This window comes from Anser brachyrhynchus, assembly GCF_964034855.1.
Source record: "Anser brachyrhynchus genome assembly, chromosome: 1".
Taxonomy (NCBI): domain Eukaryota; kingdom Metazoa; phylum Chordata; class Aves; order Anseriformes; family Anatidae; genus Anser; species Anser brachyrhynchus.
The window spans coordinates 91,389,233-91,410,974 of NC_137694.1; the positions used below are offsets into that span (position 1 = coordinate 91,389,233).

General features: G+C 36.2%; 1 long non-coding RNA gene across 7 annotated transcripts in view; it reads right to left on the bottom strand.

Moving 5' to 3' along the window:
- Positions 1–1,142: 1,142 nt before the first annotated feature.
- LOC308199296 overlaps positions 1,143–21,742 on the bottom strand; it is a 122,171-nt gene continuing 101,571 nt past the window's right edge. For 3 of the 7 annotated variants that reach the window (XR_013954562.1, XR_013954563.1, XR_013954568.1), the window contains 3 exons: positions 6,731–6,798; positions 4,550–4,597; positions 1,143–3,242 (listed from right to left, as the gene is read on the bottom strand). This is a non-coding gene — a long non-coding RNA (uncharacterized lncRNA). The remainder of the gene's footprint in view (positions 3,243–4,549; positions 4,598–6,730; positions 6,799–21,742) is intronic. The other 4 variants (XR_013954565.1, XR_013954567.1, XR_013954564.1 and 1 more) reach the window with 4 other exon arrangements.

Consider the following 21,742-nt stretch of genomic DNA (forward strand, 5'->3'; position numbering starts at 1 on the left):
AGTCTCAACCCACCTTATGTGGATATTAATGTGTTACACAGGGAGACCTGCTGACAACGCCCAGTCAAAAAAAAAATCATTATGATGAAGTCAATCTGTCCTCTTTTCTGCCCTCAGGGTGCCATTCTCAGAAAACACTTAGTTTGAGATGAACAACAGAGGTGATATTCCAGGTTTTCTACAAAACTTCAGTTCTGTTGCTGTTTTGCAAGCTTCTCATAACACAAAATTTAAAACACCTATTTAGCATTAATAGTTGCTTCAAATAATATGATGATGCAGATCTACCAACATATTCACTTCTGCAGAACAAACAGCAGAAATTAGCAAAATAAGTGGCTTTTCTATCTCCACTACTTGAAAGCTGCTGCTATCTTCAGATTATTTCCACAGGAAAAGCAATACTAACTTCTCACATAAGCAGTTTGCCTGTACCAAAGGACCTGAAAGCCCTGTGACCGTAGAAAGTGTAGACCAAATAACGAGCTCGGGACAAGTGGCATGTGGGGTTGCTTGTAAAAGGAAGAGGAAAAATTATACTACATCTTTTCCTGGCCAAAATCATCTCAGCTCAGAAACAGATGGAAACCAGTTCAGCCAATTACACAGGGTGCTTCCTAAATGTTAGAAGTCAGAGTGATGGTACCACACAGCCTGGGGACACCTGGGTGCAGAGCAGGAAGGAGCAGGGATCTGCTCTGCTAAACTATTTCTGTGCCACCAGGTTGTTTTCCACATACTAAATATCCATCTTCAACTTCAGTCCCACCATTTTTAACCTTGGTGCACGTAGATTACCTTTAGTTACTTCTCCCTGCATACTTATTTCTGCTTAAAATACGAAATATTAGGAGAACACCTCACACATAGTTCAGTTTTTACAAAGCAACTGTATGAAGCCTGCTACGTAAAACCACATCTTGGCAACAGCAGCCATGAAAGGCTGTCAGTGATCCATGTGAAATGTCAATACATCATTTCAAATGTTCTTACTCAGAGCCTCTTGAAGCATCCAAAGGCAGCAAAATCAAAGGGATAGCTACCCTTTTTTAGAGAAAAAAAAAAAGTGAAAATAGAAAGGCAATTAAGTATCCCCCTAGAAGGAGCCTTTTCACATTAAAGGGGTATACTTCAAAGGATGGTGAAGAGGGAGATTGTGTGTTTCAAGCAAGTTGAGCGAGGAACCTTGGACAGAGCAATAGGTCTGTTGTATAGGAAATCCAGCATTTGAAATAGAAAGAGTTAGAAACTGGAATAGAGCTAGAAGCAAAAATAGTTGTCCAAGCATAGTGCTCACCTGAGAGAAAAGCACCCAAGAAGTGCAGTGCTGGCAAAAGCACTCTCTCATCCTCTTCTGTGCGATTACATGCATTACGTGTTTGCTCTAGGTTTCATCAAAATATTAACTATGGAAAGGAAAGAAAGCCCAACCAGGAGGAGCAACCAGTATCAGCCTAGGAGCCAGGAAATAGATTACGAGTAAATAAAATTCAGCAGTGCTTGAGGAGAGGAGTTTCTTCAGATTTCGTGACCCTAGGCAGAGAGCGAAAACGTCATTGTGTTTCCACTCTACCATGGTACTCCTTCATTACTGATAGCACACATTTTGGCAAGGCAGGAGCTCTGTATTTCTGAAGATGTTCCCCTAATGCTGCGCTCCATTATTCTTTCATCTGAAGACTCACTCCACTAGCCATTTTTGTGTCTTATGTTCCCTGGCAAGCCATTCATACTGGCCAGAGAGAAGCTTAGTGGGGATGTATACGCTGGGCCTCTTTTGTTACTACCTTGTCTCTCTTTGAAAGCCCTCAGGGCTGTCAAGATGTCAGGTCTACTAAGACAAGGAAAAGCAAAGCTGAGACCTCCAAACAGACTGTCCAGCTGAATTTCAACAGACTTTTCCATGGCATTCACATTTTGCTCCAGAGTGACTGCTAATGAATAGTAAAGCCCCTAGGTAAAACAAAAATCAGAAATAATAACTATCCCAAAATCGAACAATAGTTTCCCTTTGACTTATATTTCTGCTTTCTACATTCTACATTCATGGTTCTACATTCTTCCACAAAGTCTGATTCCACTGAAATTCACAAGTCCAGTGGTCACCTGCTGTTAGGATCTCATCAGAATATTTGGAAAAAGTTGAGAAAGTGGGTACGGAGCAATGAAATACCATGAAAACGTCTGTATTTCTGATACAACTCTATCCTACTCTGTCAACATTGCCCGACATTTTTATCTGTGTAGAAAACTGTCTCTGGCTTTAATGAGAGATTAATGAGATTGTTTGAGTTCTTCCAGATCATATGGCATCATGCAACCTAGGTATTTTTGTATTTAAATTATAATGAATCAACAAGAAAATCTCCATTAGAGCTAGATTTCACACACACTTCTGGGAAAAAAAAAAAAAAAAAAGGAACCAAACCCAGGAAATACTGTCAAACACATGCGATTTAAAAAATAAAAAATGATTGAACAATTAAAAAAATCTCTGAGAATTAGGGGAGAAAATAAATCTTTAATAGTAAATATATGTGTCCATATGGAAAATGTGCATTCTTTGTCATGAATACTTATAATCTAGGAATAACGTGTCCTCTTTTAAAGTTCATTCAACAATTGTAAATCACAATAGTACTTCTATTCCTACTCTTGTTCTGTTTGATTTACAATATTTTTTCCTATCATCATAATACCTATTGTCCCACGCTATGAAATGTCTCTTATTAGCTTTATTTTTCTTTTGAGTAGAGTGACTACTAGAAAACATAATTAAGCTTGAAAAGGTGAACTTTTCACCTATTACTAACCAATTATGTCAAATTTCATCATATTTCAATTGCTCATTTCAAAATCTCTCTTCTCCTTTCATTAAATTCAACTTTCTCTTAAAACAATTCTTTAAAAATATTACTTAAAACATTCAACCTTTTGTTCCATTTTCATTAGGGCTGAAATACAAAAATCACAGAGATGAAAGGTATCTTCAGTGTAGGAAGATGATGACGACAGAGCACATACTGACTGAAAGGCAGATGAATATCTAAAAGCTTTTGTCATAGTCTGTTGTTACTTTTGTCCTCAAGCTTTTCTTCCAGAGTCCCCTAGTTGCAAATCGTGATAAAATTAGTTGCCAATCAGTGAATTTCCTCTAATGTTCTTTACATAGAATAAAGATATAGTCAGTTTACATTCCGAAACTGTATCTACCTTGCAAACGCAGGAATAAATGCAGACTGCTGAAAGGGAATATCACAGGTATTTTAATGCAGAACAACATAACCAGTGTACTACAACATTAGGAAACCTGGTGAAGTGAAAGTAGATTTCAAAATGGGTAGTCTTTTTACAACTATTGATACTAGTAGAATCAGGCAATGTATTTCAACTTGAAGGATATTTTACAGGTGTTCTTTTTAAGCTGAAAGCTCTGTGAGCTTTTAAAGACTTATGAGGGTTTTTTGTTTTTGCTTTTTCAATACTTTACATCTAGTTTTCTTTTTCCTTTTTTCTTCCTTTCTGGTGCCAAATTCAATAAATTGACTAATATCAAGATATGTTTTGTTTTTCCTTTTTCTGATTTTTTTTGTCTGCTACTCAGTTTTCTTAAATAATCCTGCCCTCTATTTTGTAAACAGGAAGCCATATAATCTGTCATTTCTCAAAATAAAGGATTGAGATTACAATTTCACCAAAAATGAGATTTAAAATATCGTCCTTTTCCCAAAAACTTCATCAGTTATTGTGTAGTACATATACTCCTTAGGCCTCTTTTTTGGCTGCAGCCAAAATCTATGCAAACACACAAATGCAAGAGTTTCAGCTTTGAAGTGGTTATTCGATAAAAGAAAGAAAAAGTGGTTCTCTCACTTCAATGTGCACCACCTCTTGCTTAATATTAAGTCACCCTTCAAAGCTACAAAAATGAAACATTTCTTAAGGCAGTATACACTGAACTAATTGGACAAAACTTTAAAGCTTTTGTTTTACATATTTTGGTATCACCACCATTCAAGAAAAATATATTTGTACAACATTGTCAAACAAAAGTGATTTTGCAGCTAAATGGACAAATAAACTTTTGGAACAAAAGATAATTAAAAAATTAATTAAAAATTAATTAAAAATTAAACAATCTTTCCAAAAGAGTGCAAATAAGGAGTAGATATATCCAGCTATCTATCAAGCTGCAAGTCTCATAACACACTACTGTCAGGGCATGAGAACCATAAACTGTAGGATGTATTCATCCATAAATTCATATGACTGAGGAACACTAAAAAAAAAAACAACAAACATATTCTGCCCAGAAGCCCCTTGCCAGTAGGAAAGAAACTTATTAGTGCTAATTATTTACCCTGTTGCCAGAAATCTATTTGTTAATTTGTTCTGCTACCACTGACAAGTTTACATGAGCGTATTTCACTAGTATGGGAAGTATTTTCTCTCTCACATTCCTTTTCTTAACTCAGTTGATTTGGAGAGAGAAGTAAATGTATTCATGCACATACATGTCCAGCCTTTCACTTCCTGCATCACCTCTTACCTTTCCCTCTTAAAGGCCAAAGACTGCAGAAATAGTTCCCCTGGCTCACTGGAAATAAACAAAAGCAAAATAAAACAAAATCAAAATAGAAAATAAATAAATAAATAAAGGAGCTGGAGGTTTTGGCAATTTGATAACCAGTTTGAGAGTTTCCAGTTGAGGAGACCTGACTAGAAGCTAGTGGAGCTGAGCCTGTGCTTTGGGCTGGATATAAGGTCATGCAGTGCCCTTTTTTTCTGAACCGCCCCTCTCAGGAACTAACATCCATCAAGTCATTAAAGAGAGAAGGAATTTAGTTTCAGGCCTTTTCAGGCTCTGAAGAACAGCTTATAGTCAAAAATCAACCATCAGACACTATTGACAATCAGGCATTGATAATACCCCATGTGGTCAATGTCAGATGAAATGAGAAATCAGAGAACTAATTTATGCACATCCCAAAGAAATGGATTTTTGTAGCTCTGAATAACCAATCCACGGCATTTCAAAACTAACATCCTTGTTATCCTCAGCATGCTTTTTCCAGAGTTTAAATTTCACAATTATTCCACAGTTAAGAGAAATTTTATTTACTTTCCCAAAACTAAAAAATAAAAATACACAACTCTATTATATCCATTTAATCTCTATCTAGTCTTGTGGAGATCACAAGGTAAAAATGTACTTAGGTACTAAGGTACTTAGAAACTTTGGCTTTCTTCACAGCCATACAACATCCATTGAACTGCATGTACATTTCACAGTTGTCTAAACAGTCATTCCTACTGAAATCGGGTATTTACTACTCTACCTTTAGATTTTTTAAATCAAACACATTATTAATAAATACAGATTTCTGGGTGTAGACCGAAAGCGCCACATTAGCTTATATTTTTTTAGTTCCATTTTCTGTTTTCCAAGTGATATAAACAGATCCTTAGTGTCACTGAAAGTGACTTCTGAAACTCATGCAAAAAGGTCAGCATCGCTATCTACCACTTGCATATAATCTTGTACATCCTGAAAACAGTAATTTACATGGAAGGACTGAAAAGTCATGACATGGCAGAATTATTGCTGCTTGTTTAAACTGCAAGTTTCCTGGGTTTTTTTACTTTTTTTTTTTTTTAACTACTTTGGTTCCATCAAAGATGAGATTCTATTCTGAATTCCTGAGGTTTATGAAGATTACTTTTAGTAGCATTGCCAAAACACTTGTAATTTTTAGTGGCAAGAGTTTAACTATTACATTATCAAGCGGGGAAAAAAAAAAAAAAAAAAACTTAATTCCAGCTTCACTTCACTTCTGGGACTAATGCAAACACACTTCAGTCTCCTTTCACTTAGATACCACAGGTCGGAATCAATAGCCACACCAGCGAGCAAAAGATGTTATTCTGAGCAGAGGAAAGCCTTGCAAATATTATACTTCTTGAGTAAACAGAGGCATTCTGAGGGATAACAAAGTCCTCTGCAAGATACTCATTTTGAATATAGATAATAAATAATTGAAAAAACCCAACCCAGAACAACAATATTTTGTTTTCAAACACAATCTACATTGGAAAGGTGCAGAAATGGTTAATCCAAACAGTGAGAAGAGCTGCAACCTTTTTCCAGATATTACTCTGACTAATGAAGTGAGAGGTTAAAGTAAACCAGCCAAACTATATTTTGCCATAAAATTGTGTCCCAGAACAATCTACTGCAAATGAGAAGATAACAACTGAGGCCCTGAAGGATTTGTTACTGTGACTGATTCTGTTTAACATGTTCATACAAGTTGTTTGGAAAAATGACAATGGCTGTAGGTTGTCCAAGCCTGCAGATTTATTATGAAAGAGAAATAATAGTTGGCATCACATCAGTGGTAGCAAAGAAATACAGGGAATCTGAAGAGGGTAGGACAATAGGGACTGCGAGATCATGTGAAGTGTCAAGAGATATGATATAATGCCTTTAGGGAGGCCCAGCAAAGGATTAAAAATAACTCAAGTTTGCCAAGTCATAGGGAAGATGAATCACAGATAATGACAAAAAGAAACAGCATGAAGACAGGATCACAAAATTTGTGTCTCCCAACAGTAAGAAAGTCAAAAGGTCAGTAAAGAATCAGTAGGTGAAATCAGGCAATTGCACTCTATTCTCACCAAATAATCAGGCAAAGATTTCAAGTTGTAGAACAACAGTAAATTTACAGACCTCATATACTTCTAAAAGGGAATGGTGATTTGCTTCAGACAATTCATCTCAATTTAACCAGAATTTTCCTAGAAAGAAACAGAAAATAAGATCACGATAAATGCCCACATTGATTGTTTGGCCACTAAGGCTACATAACACACTTGGAAAAAATAGCAGTTCATAATAATAACCAAGAAACTGGTCATTGACTACCATTATGCATACTGTGTGGTGAGGAAATTACAGTGTAGTTTCTCTTCTCTTCAGGCAGAGTATCCATTTCAGAGAGACTGCTTTTAAGAAACGTTAACTGACTTGTACATAGTCAGTTTTGTTTAAGTTTGTTTTAAGTTTTATTTCCCTGGAAGAAAGAAGAGAGAAAGAGCAATGCTGACAGAAGTAGTGCTCATGAAGCAGTGTCTCCAAAAAGTAAAAGGTATCATTGCCCTAACAGTCAAAGCATGTAGAGCAATAAACAAGTTCTCAGGAGGTTCTCAGATGGAAGACAGAAGTTTCCTCTAGTAAGACATCAGGACTCATATTTAGAAAAACACAATAACATGCACTGAAACACACACTACCATCCCCTTGAACTTCAAACTCTTTCTTCAACCAGGCAGGAAAATGGCTATTTAAATTACTGAAAGTGAGTAGAAAACATTATACATTTTAGGAAAAAAAAAAAAAAAAAAAAAAGACAAGAAGAAGACAAAAGAAGAAAAAGAAAATATACCTAAATTGACTTCGTTTTTGTAAGCAGTGTTATAAACATAGAAAAAGAGGAGGGGAAAAAAGAATCCCACCCAAACTGTACCCAGAAGGAGAGAATCAAAGTAGTATTGTTACTGGTATTCACAGCTAAGATTATGTTGAATTCTCTGTCTTCAGGAATTAATTATTTTCAGACAGTCATTGGCCATGGTTCTCTGAAATATTACAGTCCTGAAGCCAGGAAGAAAACACATTATTTCTGATCAGTGAATACTGTCTTGTCCAGCAAAGCAGGCTAGAGCTCTGCTACCTTTTTCTGTACCATTCAAGGCACAGTAGAAGTACCATGTCTTTGATATCCAAATGTCAAATGAAAAATAAAGGACATTTTATGTTTTTTGTCTTGATTCATTTTTACAAGTTTCTATAGTGCTTGTCCTTAAGGCTTAGATCTGTACTTCACTGTAACAATTCTCAATAACTATAAGATGTAAAAACATGTTTATGTCACAAATGGTATTATTTGTACGTCCTATACCAGTTATAAACATTTCTGATATGGAAATAAAATACAAATTTTAGAAACTATTTTTCAAATCTTAAATAATCTTTCAAAGTAAATACATCTTTCTCTGAATAGTAACATTTTCTTACAGGCTTTTTCCTTAAAAATAAATGCACTGGCTAGGTCAGTTTTGTAGTTTTTCAGTAAATCAAGTTCTCTCTCTGAATTTAATTTGCAGTCACAAATGTCTGATTTCATTGAAGGAGCAATAAGTTTAGGGAAAATTGTATTTGTGTCACTTATTAATCATCAAAACACTTTTTTTGGTTTTTAAATCTTTTTAAAGTTTGTTTCAACATGTTTCAAAGTATTGACATTTTGAAAACTCCCAGAAAGTGAAAGAACAGTTTCAAACTTAGTTTCAGCACGGTACAATAGTTCAAAAAACACATAACCAGCCCATTAATGATGCAATTCATATTTGAACCTGCATGTGAAAGATACTGATTAGGAACATCAGATTTGCCAATAAAAACAAGTTATCAGAAAAGTTCTAAAATTGATTTTTCCTGGTTTTTCAAATCTAAAAGGTATTAATTTGATTGTGTGACTCTGTGGTAGGAAGATGCCAGCTGAATGTCCTATATAGTTAATAATGAGGAAAGTATAGTCTTCATAGGTGAAGTACTTTATGAAACAGTCTTTATCCGTTTTTTTTTGTTGTTTTTTTTTTTGTTTTTGTTGTGTGTGTTTTTTTGTTTGTTTGTTTTTTTATGGTTGGTTTTGTTTTGTCTCCATTAAATTAACCACATTCAGTACCTGGAGTGCATATGCAATTACTTTCACTGCCATATTGAAAAGAGGGAACACTTTTTGAGATCTTTACTACCTTAAATGGTATATTGCAACCATAGTAGCAAATTTCCATATCACAAAGAAAACAATTCTCTTTTCTTGTACAAAGAATCATCTCACACATCAGTGCTACTTTTTGCATCTCTTCATCTAGCTGTAGTGCTTTCTGACGGTAATTGTTGAAAAAGTGATTCTGACACACTGTCTTCTGACTACAAATTAATGAAGTTTGGGTTGAGAACCCTTAAAATCACAGACCATGACTCCTCCAAAGATCTGCATTTCTGAAGAAATATCTCCTATTTAAAGAAAAAAAATCAAAAATAGACTAATACCTTTGTCACAACCTTAGTCCAGAAATGAATAGTCAAAATTATCAAATTATATTCAGGCACAAGTGAGATAAATAATAATTTGAAATAAAAAAGAAACTTCAATACTCCATTCTTACAAGTAATGTGATAGACACACATACATATGTTCACACTCAAAATTATCTACCACCTTTCCAATCTTCTCCAGAGTAACATCCATGGTCAATAAAAGTTCTTTTTCTTTTCATGATAAGCAGTGCCCTGTAAATTTTTCACAATACTTTAACTAACTAAAGAAATACATAATGATACTGCTAAGTATTGCTATTCTGTTAAATCAGACATTTTCCAATACCTGGTGATAGTGTTTCTGATCCTCCTAAAATTTTGCTTGCAGGTTCCACCCATAAAATTTTGCTTGCAGGTTCCCTCCTCCAGGACAGCTATCAGAACATCCCCAGGAACCCCACATTCCAGTAGGGAGCTTTGATTTATTGACAGAGCATTTTCTAACTGAAACAAACATTAACTGTAAAGTATACAAGCAGAAAAAAGTAATTGCAAATTTGGCTTCAATCTGTAGAGAGCTATAACTGCAAGCATCTGAACTAGGAGTTACAATTCAACTGCATGGAAAAAAATTAAAATCAAAAGTGCTAGACAGATGACATTCCTGGCCTTACAGCCATACCCTGCCCATACTCTAAGGGTCCAAGAAGAGTTCCAAGTTTTTCCTGTGATGCAAAAATGATCAATAACACACTTAAGTCTATGAATTTTTCTCTTGAACAGGGTTCAGGTGGACGTCCCTTTTAAAGATCCATCACTATAAAACTTCTTTTCTTCCTCTGATCTTAAATTAAAGCTTGGATACTGACCCAGAATAAATAGGTTTGCTGTAAAATATCTGAAAGCCAATGTAACATTTCTTTAATGAATACAAGTCTTATTGACTGGGGGGAAATAAAACACAATATGAATCAATTTGTGTCTGTTCTGACTGTGCATTTTAGTACTAATGCAGTACTAGATAAGCCAAAATGGTACTTGGAAATAATTTGTGCTTGACTTTTTTTTTTTTTTGGCATAATCCAGAGGTCAAGTTTTATTTTAGTTTAAATTCACAACATATGAGATCCAGGTAGCCCAATCACTATTGATATGTACCTCTTTTGTTTCTCCTGCTAGCACAACATGACAATTCAGTGATACCAAAGTAAAAGAGGCAAAGCAGAACCAAACTGTCTTTTCCAGCTGTGATATGCTGACCTTGGCTGTCTGACAGACACCCACCCAGACACTCTCTCACTCCCCCTCCTCATGTAGTTACTCTCCACAGACTGCAGCATCTCCTCTCCCTCCTTCTCTTCTGAATCTGGTGTTTGCAAGTTTTTTGTAGTTGTTCTTGTATTTTCTTTTTCCCCTCACTCCCAGGCAAAATATTGCACTGTCTTAGCAAATTTTCCCAGAGGTGTCACCAGCTTGGCTGGTGGGCTTGGCTGCATCCTGAGGTGGTATGTTGGAGCTGGCTGGAAATGGATGTGTCCAGCCAGCATGGTGGCATTAGCAGATTTGGTACTAACATATGACCAAGGAATAAACAAACAAAACTGAAGACTTTAGCTTCTGCTTTTTTCTTTTTTTTTTTTTTTTTTTTTTTTCAGTATTTGCTGCATTATTTAATGTCATCTTCTGTTGCACACATTAAATTGTCTCCTAGCCTTGCCCAGGATCACTACAACTCACAAAGAGCCTGGAGTGAACACACACATCTGCACCTAGACAGCTAAGGAAACAACAATACTGCCAACAAAAGTTTTTGCTTTGATGCAAAGCCATCTATTTTCCTCCAAATTTAAATTCAGCTTTTGGGGAAGTTTAATTATGGATCAGATTAAGGAACTATGTTTAAATAATTTGTCCCAGTTAACTAAAAATTTGGGAATACTTACTGAATGTACTGGGAAGATGGGAAAAGTCCACACTTTTGATTATTTGATTACTAAATTCTACCACATAGTATGAGGCACAGACTGTACAGTCCTGTCACTTGTATAAACACAAAAGAGGACGCAACATGTGAAGTTAAAGGCTAATCCCATAGGAACTGCTGGAATGACTTTGAAGTGAATAGAATTGACACCAGATGAAAAATGAGCCCAAACTCTAAAACTACAAAAAAATGTACTAAAGAGTGGTCCCATTTCATTGCATACGTGTCTGTATATACAGTTAAAAAGAATTACCACTTGTTTTGCAAGGAATCATGTGCTCTTTCATTCTATGGGATGCAAATGAGATACCTGTCTTTGGAGAGTTACTGAAATCTGATGACAAGAAGCAGATGAAGTAAGATGCTCTTAACTTAATAGTGGCTGTGACATGCATCTGTATAAGAAATTGAAGATGGGTGAAATCAGCCTTATATGCTGACAGATGAGCCTCAGCCCATTCTAATACTGAATCCATTTTTTGTCTCTCTACTTTTCTTACGGGAAAGATGGTTGTCCAGGCTAAGACATCTTGTTATTTTCTAATTCTTTGGAAGAGCTGTTGTTTTTAGCTGGTGGACAAACAGTAACATTGATCATGCAAAAACTGAGAAATGTACATTATGAAAACTTTTTTTTTGTTCAAAATACTGTCTACTGAATAGGTATTTTAATAGACGTTGTCTTCCTTTCCCATTAGAATTGGCCAAATTCTATGCAATTGATTGCTTTATTGTGGAGTCCAATTTTTGACTCCCTGGTGACAAAAGCCATAATAAACAAACAGCTGGGGTATTCTCTTCACTCAGAAATTACCTTTGCCAAGAATGCTTCTGACTATGAAAGCAAGAGCGGGCGCACACACACACACCAGGGAAAGACTGTGAAAATCATCTATAAAAAGCCATAAATATTGTTTATTCCTTCTTTTAGGATTTTCTGTCATGGTTATGACTGTTCTGTGGAAGCAACTTGTAGAGCACAATTGAGCTTGGTATTGACAATTACAGTTCTCTCAGCTATGCATGGGAATGACAAAATGTGTAGAGATGCAAAATGAATACCCTAAGATCATAAAAAAACAGCTACAATATAGACATCTGTACGCTGATGTTCACAACACAACTCATTCATTCTCTTCCTATTCCCAGGAAAAGCAGACTACAGATTTAGCTACATGGCTCAAGTCTGTGATCCAGTGCACATTTACTACTGTACGTGTCTCCAAGTATGTAGGACATAAAAATAGATATTTTAGAAAGCATACACATGTTAGAGGCTGCAGAGGAGAACCATTGATAGAAAGAAGACACAGAGTTAATGTAACTCAATGGGTCTCAAAAACTGAAAACTGATCTCTAGCAGAAGGGCTGCGGGGATAGATGTGGACAAGATGAAGGGCCCACCCACAAAACATGCACTGAAGAAACATGCTGGAAGAAGTGGCAGACAGGGCACTTTCAGAGAAGCACATAGGAAAAGACTGAGTTTGGAGAAAATACAAGGTCAATATGATGGGAAAGAGCTACAGACAGTAGTCATGGAGAGGTCATTTAAGGAATTCAGAGGTCAAGGAAAAAGTGGATAGCATGAAGAGATGGAAGGGTCAAGAGTAAGCTTAAAATGCCTATTAAAACGCCTATGACCACTGTGTTTTTACTGGGGGAAAAAAAAAAAAGGAAACTCGATTAGGAGGAGTTTGTTAGGGTGAACACAAGGAAGAGAAAGGTAGGCACTGGGTAAAGCTTATTAGCAGTTTTATGGACAGGCATTAAGATCATCTGCCCCAAAGAAGTTACATTTTTCATAAACAAGAACTTCTTGCACAGCCTTGGACTTTGCAAAGATTCAGTCTTTGTTAATATACAGATACAATCCACAGATGAGCTTCGAGTGTGAAATATCCCATCCGGCTTGTAGCACTCACCAACCTTTAGACAGAAATAATAATAATGTGGTGAAATGGGATATGCCATACACCATCTGGCAGCTGTGCAAACAAGAAGAAGAACCCTATGAAGAACATTATTACACGTTTGGGGACCTGCTGATTACGTTGCAAGTCTAAGGTTAGACATTTTGGTGTGTAAAACTTGAGAACATAGTCTAAATCGTGGATAATTTAATAGGTTGCACATGGACTTCTCCTCTAGTTTATTCATTCTTTTGTATTTAGCAATACATCCCATCTTAAAAGGCTGTCTTGCTTTTATGGCTTAAAGTGCTGTGCATTTGAAATACACAAAGTTGAAAGGAATAATCGTCATTTTTCCAGAACTGGAGAAATATGTATAGTAGAATGGTCCTATCAGGATGGTCAGTACTGCCATACGGCTGAGAGTTCATATTTCAAATTAATATACCACCTCTGTAGTTGGCAAATCCTCCTCCCTTTAGAGAGACCAAGGATTTTTTATTCATGTCTTTTTTTTTTTTTTTGCTTTACTTTATGCGGGAGAACAACAGAAAGTGATTAAGGAGAGTGTGTTAATAATAAAAAAAAAAAAAAAAAGAGCTCTTTAAACTAACAAGCTTATGGATTTTGAAGGACTGCCAGGAGAGTCATTAACGGAAAATATTCAAAAGGCACTTAAACGTGTTCTCTGACTTGAATAGATTCGTTTCTGTCACCCCACAAGAAAACAGAACAACAGAAGTCCCCAGCTTGCTCCCTGGCTGCTTCTCCGTGTTCAGCAGTGCATTTCAATTACTCATTCAGGCCCTTCTCCACTGTCAGTATTCTCTGTCCTGCTCCCACTCCATCCAAGAAATACTCATCTTTCTCTTACCTATCTCATGTTGACTATTTCTGCTACTTGAAGTGCTGACTTGCTTGTCCTTTACACCACCTCTATCACCAGGGCTCTGTACTTCATCATACATGACTTGCATGTGGTCCCCTATGCATTCCTGCATTCTTTTCCAATCTCCTCTCACCACCTCATGCCAAATTCCTCTTCTTTCTGAAATGCCGTGAGGCATACATCATGCTGGTACTGTAGCAGATGGTGCTTTGGAGAAAAGGGATCAGGTGCACAATTAAGATGGGCAGATCTGAAATTGCAGTTTGATTAAGTTTTCCAGATATGGAGAGGATGTTTGCATCAGGTGCTGCTCTAACTTGGAAACTAACCTCAAGTACTGTGAACCCACACTCCTGCTAGTAACTGGCCATAGCATCACTGAGAAGAAATTCTTCCTCTTATTTTACCTATAAATGTTGGTACATTAATGCCTAATATTGATTCACTTATTTTTTCACAATGTCTCAGGAGAGCAAAGCACATTGTTTCAGAATTAGTAGAACAATCAAAAACTAGCAGATTTCTGTCTCAGGTCTTCTACATCATTCCCAACACAATAGCTTTAGATCCTTTCTATATCTCCTAGAGTACCCTTATGTTTCTGTGCCTCATCCCATTCTTCCTGTGATTGTCATAATTCTAGCTCTCTCCTGTATGTCCCTTCACATCTTAAATACTCTTAGCTCTCCTGACTTTTGCCTAAAACTTTGGGCTTGCTGGCAGACTTGGCTAAGAACAGTACTTGTTGCTGTTACTCCAGCCCTCCACAAACTGATCATCCTGATGGCAACTCCTTGCTTTTGCCTGGTGTGGACATTAATTTAGTCCCTTCTGATCCCAGATGTTGACTTGCACAAAGTTCTGTCAAATTTGGCATGTGGAATGACTGCTTAAACCTCATTTCCTTAGGAAACCAGCTAAAACACTTCACTTCCTTTTTTAAACTGGATTAAATAACTCCAAGACGGATGGTGTAGCAGCCGGACAAAAATGACCTGGTCAGGAGTGGCGCCAGGGCTCACAGGTGCTCCTTTCAAAGGCTGGGGAAAATAGCACACAGTGTTGACTCATCTTTCAGCCCTCACGGAGGGCTTGTAATTGCTCAGTGAATTACACACCCCTGCTCGATATTCCCTCCCTCCTTCCTGTAACACCTTCTTCACTCACGCATTTGCATGCAACGCTTACTTGTCAACCTTCACCAGAAGTGCCCACAGTAACAAATACAAAAAGATAGCTCCTGCTTCCATAGCATCAAGGACTGACCCCTCTGGGAGTGGGCTTCAATGTACGAATAATAAAACGGAGAAACATTTTGAAATCCAAAATAACGAATGAACCCCCTGTAATAATCAGGGTAAAATTGTAAATAATGATATATCCCCTGGCAAAAGGCCTATTAAAAACTAAAAAAGAGCTGAAATTGTCCAAGCATAACAGTATTTTTTGACAAAATACAAGAGGAGGATGTAACAGGAGTAAATTGCAAGTTACCTGACACAGCCCTTCTCTCATTAGCCACTAATTTAACTTAACTAAGAAAAGTACTTCTTTTTGCTGGGTAATATATTCTTTTAAAATACACAGAACGTGTAGCAACATAGCTTTTCTTCCATTGCATTCAACAAAATAAATTACATTTGAAGTTACCTTCTTAGTACTTCTCAAAGCCTAACATAATATCCAGTCAGAACGCTGAAACCAAGGCTCTGAGCTTTTTGAGTAAGTCTAAAAGATGAAAACAATTTCAGGGAAATGTTAATTATAAAACAATGTTGAAAAGAGGAGAAACACAGAGTTTGTACATTCAAGACTGAAAAAAGCAGCAGTTTTGATTCCTCATATCCTTTCAGCAAAAGATTTCTGAGCGGTTACAAATCTTAATTGACCATAGCAACACATGTCAGGAAAGGTAAGTAGTGTCATTCCTATGCCAAGGAGAAGAAAAGAAGTACAACAGGAAGGAGCAATAGGTCAAGCCTGAAGAGCATGAAAGCCTGGATTAAAAGCCAGGCATTGCTGGCTCTCAACCCATGCTTAAATCACTGCTCCAACAACAACAACAAAAAAATTGTCGGTCAAATTTGATTGAATTTGAGAGAACATTCTATAATCAATCATGACAGGGTTAATTCTCCTAAACTCTCACTAGCAGATGCTAATCTGCCCTGGAGTACATCCATGATTCCAGGGTAATTATGGATGGAAATCTCAAAAAGCAGCTTGTAAGTGAAGAATTGTGCATAGCCTTCTTTTTTTTTTTACTCCTTTTATCTACCTCCCCATTTTTTATTTTTTTAAAAAGGACAAAAAAAAAGCTTTAGCAATCACTTTCAGTAAAAACTAAAACATTAATCATATCACATCAATGAAAGATGATGAGTATACAGATAGATTTAAATAACCCAGCAGAACTGTAATAACTTAGCATCCCACCTCTTACAGTATTAAGGCCCCAGCTGAATTCTAGATATCTTTTTATCCTCAGTCCTTCTGACCTTCAGTTCTATTAAGTGTCCATTGCAAATTGCTCTCCTAAAAAACATCCACTGTACTTTCCAGTATCCACCTACTCCACAATTAGTTTTTTGAGCTCAACCCATTTTGAACTAACTCTTTTTCTGCCAGATGAAAAGTAAAACAAAATAAAACAGCAATGAAAAAGAAAAACCACAAACACCAGAAACCCAGCCAACACACAAATAATACATCTCCTACCAGGCTTCTACTGGATAAACATACTGGATAATATATTTCTGGATAAACAAACAAAAAAACAATTCCTTACTTCAAAATGAGCAATCAATCAAAACCCTAATGACATAATCACCTAGGTCCTATATAAAAGATTCACAAAAAAATAAAAATAAAATTAAATAAAAATAAAAGGTAGAGAACTTCAGGAGAATAAGAAATTCTAGAAAGAAAAGGTAGAATTTAATTTATAGAGTTAAATGACAAGTTGGTCACAGTTGGCCATAGGGATATTAACTCTTATCTCCTTCTGGTGGACTAATGGGAATGAAACACCTTTATAAGCAGAAAAACACATTTTTTTTCCCCAAAACGCACATGCTCTGTCTTCTATTCTGAAGAGAGAACCCTCAGAGTTATCTCTGAGGTAAAGTTCAAATCACTTTCCCTCACCCACCAGTAGACAGTAGGGCTTTCACACAAAGCATAACTCACAGAAGTAAATGAACAAAGTCCCCCCAAAATGATATCTCCTGGAGCGAAAACACCGCAGCATGACAAGCTTTTTCACACTGATTGCAGTAGTTCTGAAAACCAAATGGCTGTGGCTGCAGTATAGATGTTTAAAAGTAATTCTCTAAACAGAAGACACTAAGTTTTTTTCTAAGGGTTTTTGAACCTTCTTGATCACTACTTTCCCTCAGTGGCCATAACAAATATAAATCCTCCCTATGATACAACAGCCAGAGCACCTAGGCACATGCTGAGCAGCTGGTCAGAAGCTGCTGGGTGGATTCCTGACTGGGAAATAGTCTCCTTCTGCTGAAGCACTATCTGGGGGCACTGTCTCCTGTTCCTGGATATCTATTAGGAAACTTACTGTACTTTAAATCATCTCTGAGAATTAAGCTTCATTTTTAAGTTTGGTTAAGACTGGGCAATGAATTTTGATATTGTTTAGGACGTGAGAAGAGAGAAACAGGATGGGACAGAAAACTAAGGAAACTTCATTTCCATTGGGGACACACCTAAAAAAGCACTGCCTAGGAAGTTGGCTCCAGGACACAAGGCTAGATTTTGGGCTCTGCAGCAGTAGGCGTTAACTTAAGAAACAGAACAAAATGCTAATAACCCAATCTAAACCTCACAACTGAAAAAACAATTATTATTAAAACAAAACCAAAACCAGTAGCACAGTTATTCATTCTCTCCAAACAGAGAGAAGGCTCTCCGAGGATCCTCATGGTTTCATACGCTCTTCCTTCAAATGACCTATTTCAATGTTTGTTACAATGCTTTCTTACCTTTCAAAAGGTGATGGTGCTGGGGATGTCTGTCTGCATGAGAAAGACGTGCAGTGAATGAATCCCTAGAGCTGAGTAAAGTATCTATCAGAACACATTTATCAGATTATTGTTTGTAGAATCAAATGAACAACTGGTTGACTGGCATCAAACAGCACAATTTAATCAACGGAGAGGTGCTAACTTCCAGAGTTTCTTCAGAAGTTGAATATTTTCATTTCCATAGCACTAAGGTCAGTAAAGCATAAATCCAAAAATATGCTTCTAATTAAGTGATAAAGCTAATTGGATCTGAGTTTATTTCCTGATAATAGCCTGCGCTGTTGAGATAAATGGCTAGTAAAAGCCAAGGGAATGATTTTTCTTCTTTAAGCCCTCATTAAGGTACAAGCTCTGATTTGGCTTGATCACAACACTGTTGTTAATGTTTAAGGTGTATTGAAACAATAGAGAATACATTACTTTCATCAGTTAAGATGATGTAAAAAAAAAAAAAAAAAGTGATCTGATACATGACCATCACTTGATTCCCAGGCTGTATTTTGGTAACCCAAGGACAGTATGAAAGAGGACCCGTTGAAATATACGAGATGCTGTCCTTGCTGCAGTTTAATCTGAACACACTTTTTTTTTTTGTTAAAAAAATACTGAAAAAATACTAAAATACTAAATTTTTGGTATAAGCTAGAGTCAAATAAATATTTTATTTCTTTAACATGCACTGTTTCTTGTGAAAAATGGAACCGATTTCACTTAGGAAGAAACAAACAAAAAGGCATTAAGAAAGCTGCTCCAATTAGTAATTTGCTTAAGGACATGTTTCACTTCAAGAGCACAAACAGTCTCATTGGCTTTGCTATTGAAGTATCTCGCTGCATTGCATCAAAGTGCTAAATACATTGCAGAATCAACTCCTAAATCTCCAGGTGTAACAGCAGGAAAGAAGACATGAGCGTGAAACCACAGAATTGAAGCAGAAGTGTCTGCTCAAGTCTGAAGTGTTGGCTCTGAGAAGTATAATTTTCCCAGAGGTCTCAGTAAGGGGTTAACTGAGATGGCAAGCAAAGATAATTCAGATGTCAACATTGTTAATTATTTAATTGCTCATAAAAGCACAATTGATGCAGACACAGCTATGAATGACATCTCATTCCTGAGACAAAACTGAGGGGAGGGAAAGTGGCTTTGGAAAACATTTGGAAAATTTCCTCCTTGTCGAGGAAAAACAAACAAACACATCAATAGCATCTCTTTACATTATGTGTAATAAAGTCTGATTAGCAGCAGCTATACATTTCCTGGAGTAATTACTTTTCCCTACAGGTTTACCATTCTGAATGAGTTTATCCAGAATGTGATACACTGTCCCGTCAGACTTCTCCTTTGGTCTGATTTTTAACCACAGTACATCCAAGCTGATTAAGAAAAATATTCCACACTGGTGGAAACGATTTTTACAAGCATTTTTGTCCTGAACTGAAGCAGGAATTTTCACAAAACAGATTATTGGGGAAACACATTTTAAAAATGGTGTATGGCAATGCATAAATAAAATAAACATCTAATTTTCATTAAAAGTGAAAGAAGAAGCAGAAAACTGACATTTTTTGCTTCGATGATAGCCATGACAGAGACAACTCAGTTTCTCTTGAACAAACCAGACTGAAAGAAAGTACTTGGCTATCCATATTATAGTGATTACCAAACATTTTTAGCACTACGATTTGTTTTATTACGGTTAGCAGACCTACTTTTGTGCCAAAAGGTAGGACATGCCATACAAGTGCACTACAATTGCCAGGGTATATTCACACTCATTTAAAAAAAAAAAAAAAAAAGCCTACAAATGTAGGTTGATTTAAAATACAAGTATGCTCTCTTTCAAAGCGACAATTCAAGTTTTTAAGTTGAAGTGAAATCTTCATCAGTTTAAAAAGATTTTTTTCAATTTTCAAATGAAATGACATTGAGTTAAAATAGGAAACATTGTTCAATAATGTTCAGGATGCTGAGCGTGCTAAAAACTTTCCTATTTGTTTACAAAATATACACACATCCATAAAACTAAACATTTAATCAGAATTTTCATCACAGAAGTTGGAAAAGCGTTTTATCTCTAAGAACAGTAAACTCATATCACTCTTGGTTTGATAAAATGAGAAATCAGGTTTCATCTTTAGGAATGGCTAGAGAATGAAAGAGGGAAGAAGCTTATTTTGTGCATCCCTCGGACACAGCAGAGCTACCTGCAATAATCCTCTCTACAGTCCAGACCATGCTTCTTCCTGAGAAGAGAAATATCCAAAGAAACTCTCAGCAAAGGTCACAAAATCAAAATACCCTTTCAGTATAGCTAGCATTGACAATCTAGTTAATAAGATATGACTATTTTTATTATTATCATCCCTTCATATGAAGCAAGCAAGCTGAAAATAATAAGGCTCTCTCTTTTCCACGTATTCACGTGCATTACCAAGACCTTGCAGCAATCAGACCTGTTCTGCTTTACCTTAGAATACAAAGAATGCAATCAGACTTAAGAAATACAACATAAGTCCCACAAAAAATATCAAGAAGTTTTGTATTTAAGGCCCTCCATGGGGGAGGGGGATCAGATTTTTCCTCAAGAGACAGATTATTTCTAAATTAACAGGTAGTCTGATATAATTTAGGCATTAACAGGTCAAAAAACATGGCCAAAAGTACTGTGGTTGAAGGATTTATTTAAGGAGAAGTGAATTTCTAATGCAGGTAAGCTTTTGTGAATTCTTCTTATCTCATTAGCATGTATTCTGACCCCTGGACTTGAAAATCTCTTGCATAGTCTGGATTCCTAATCTTGTTTAAAACCATATTTAAATGCAGAATAACTGATTAGCCAACATCCTTTCTGTTACACAACCACACGTTTCATGCTTTTATACTGGCAAGTGCCATCCACTGTTTTTTATTTCTCTGACCTTACACTGAAAAAAAGCACAATGCGATAATACACTGTGTATTTTTACTGCAAATTCAAGGATTTTTTTTTTCAAAAACAACACAGTGTGAAAAAAGGCTCTTTTCTCCAAAGATGTTTTCTGGAATATTTAGTGAAACATCATATTTCTTGTTTACGTATTTCTTATATACCTGAACTGACATGTGCCAAAGTGTGCAAGCTGAACAACAAAAAAAAAGATCCTAATTCCATTGTGATGAAAATATGCCCACAAATGAGAGAGTACACCTTCTGTGTTTTGGATGTGCTGTCTACAAACCTCATTTATTTAAATTATGATGCTTGTTCATGTGTCCCGTACGTTCAAATTGCGCAGCACTTAATGTTTTAAGTAACAGAGACATTAGAACAAGATCATAGAGTAATGGTACTTCATATTGGTTTCTTTCAGCAGTCAAGTGAAATGAGATTCAACCTCTACTTTGTATATTCTATTCAACATAATTTAATAAATGAGATAATTTGTGCTAGGCAATATATATTTTCCCCCCTCAAATCTTAGAAAGTCTAAACATTCCATAATTTGATTTGTACCTTGCCACATAGCTTGAATATTGTGAGCAAACCCCCAAGTATTTCTGAAGTGAAACATATTTAGAAAGTGGAATGATTGTAAGACATATATATCTCATGCTTTCAAGCCACAAGTATATAATTCAAATTTTCATGGTGGGTACAATGCAGGGAGAGTTGCACTAAAACTAGTTTCAGATGAGAAACTATCAAAACTGGCTTCACTTCTATTATTTTCCATTGCAATAAAGAGTGCTTGTTACAATTACTAGGACTTTGGGATGCATACTATTATGGCTTTTTGTTTGTTTTTTTGTTTTTTCCTACTGAATCAAGGG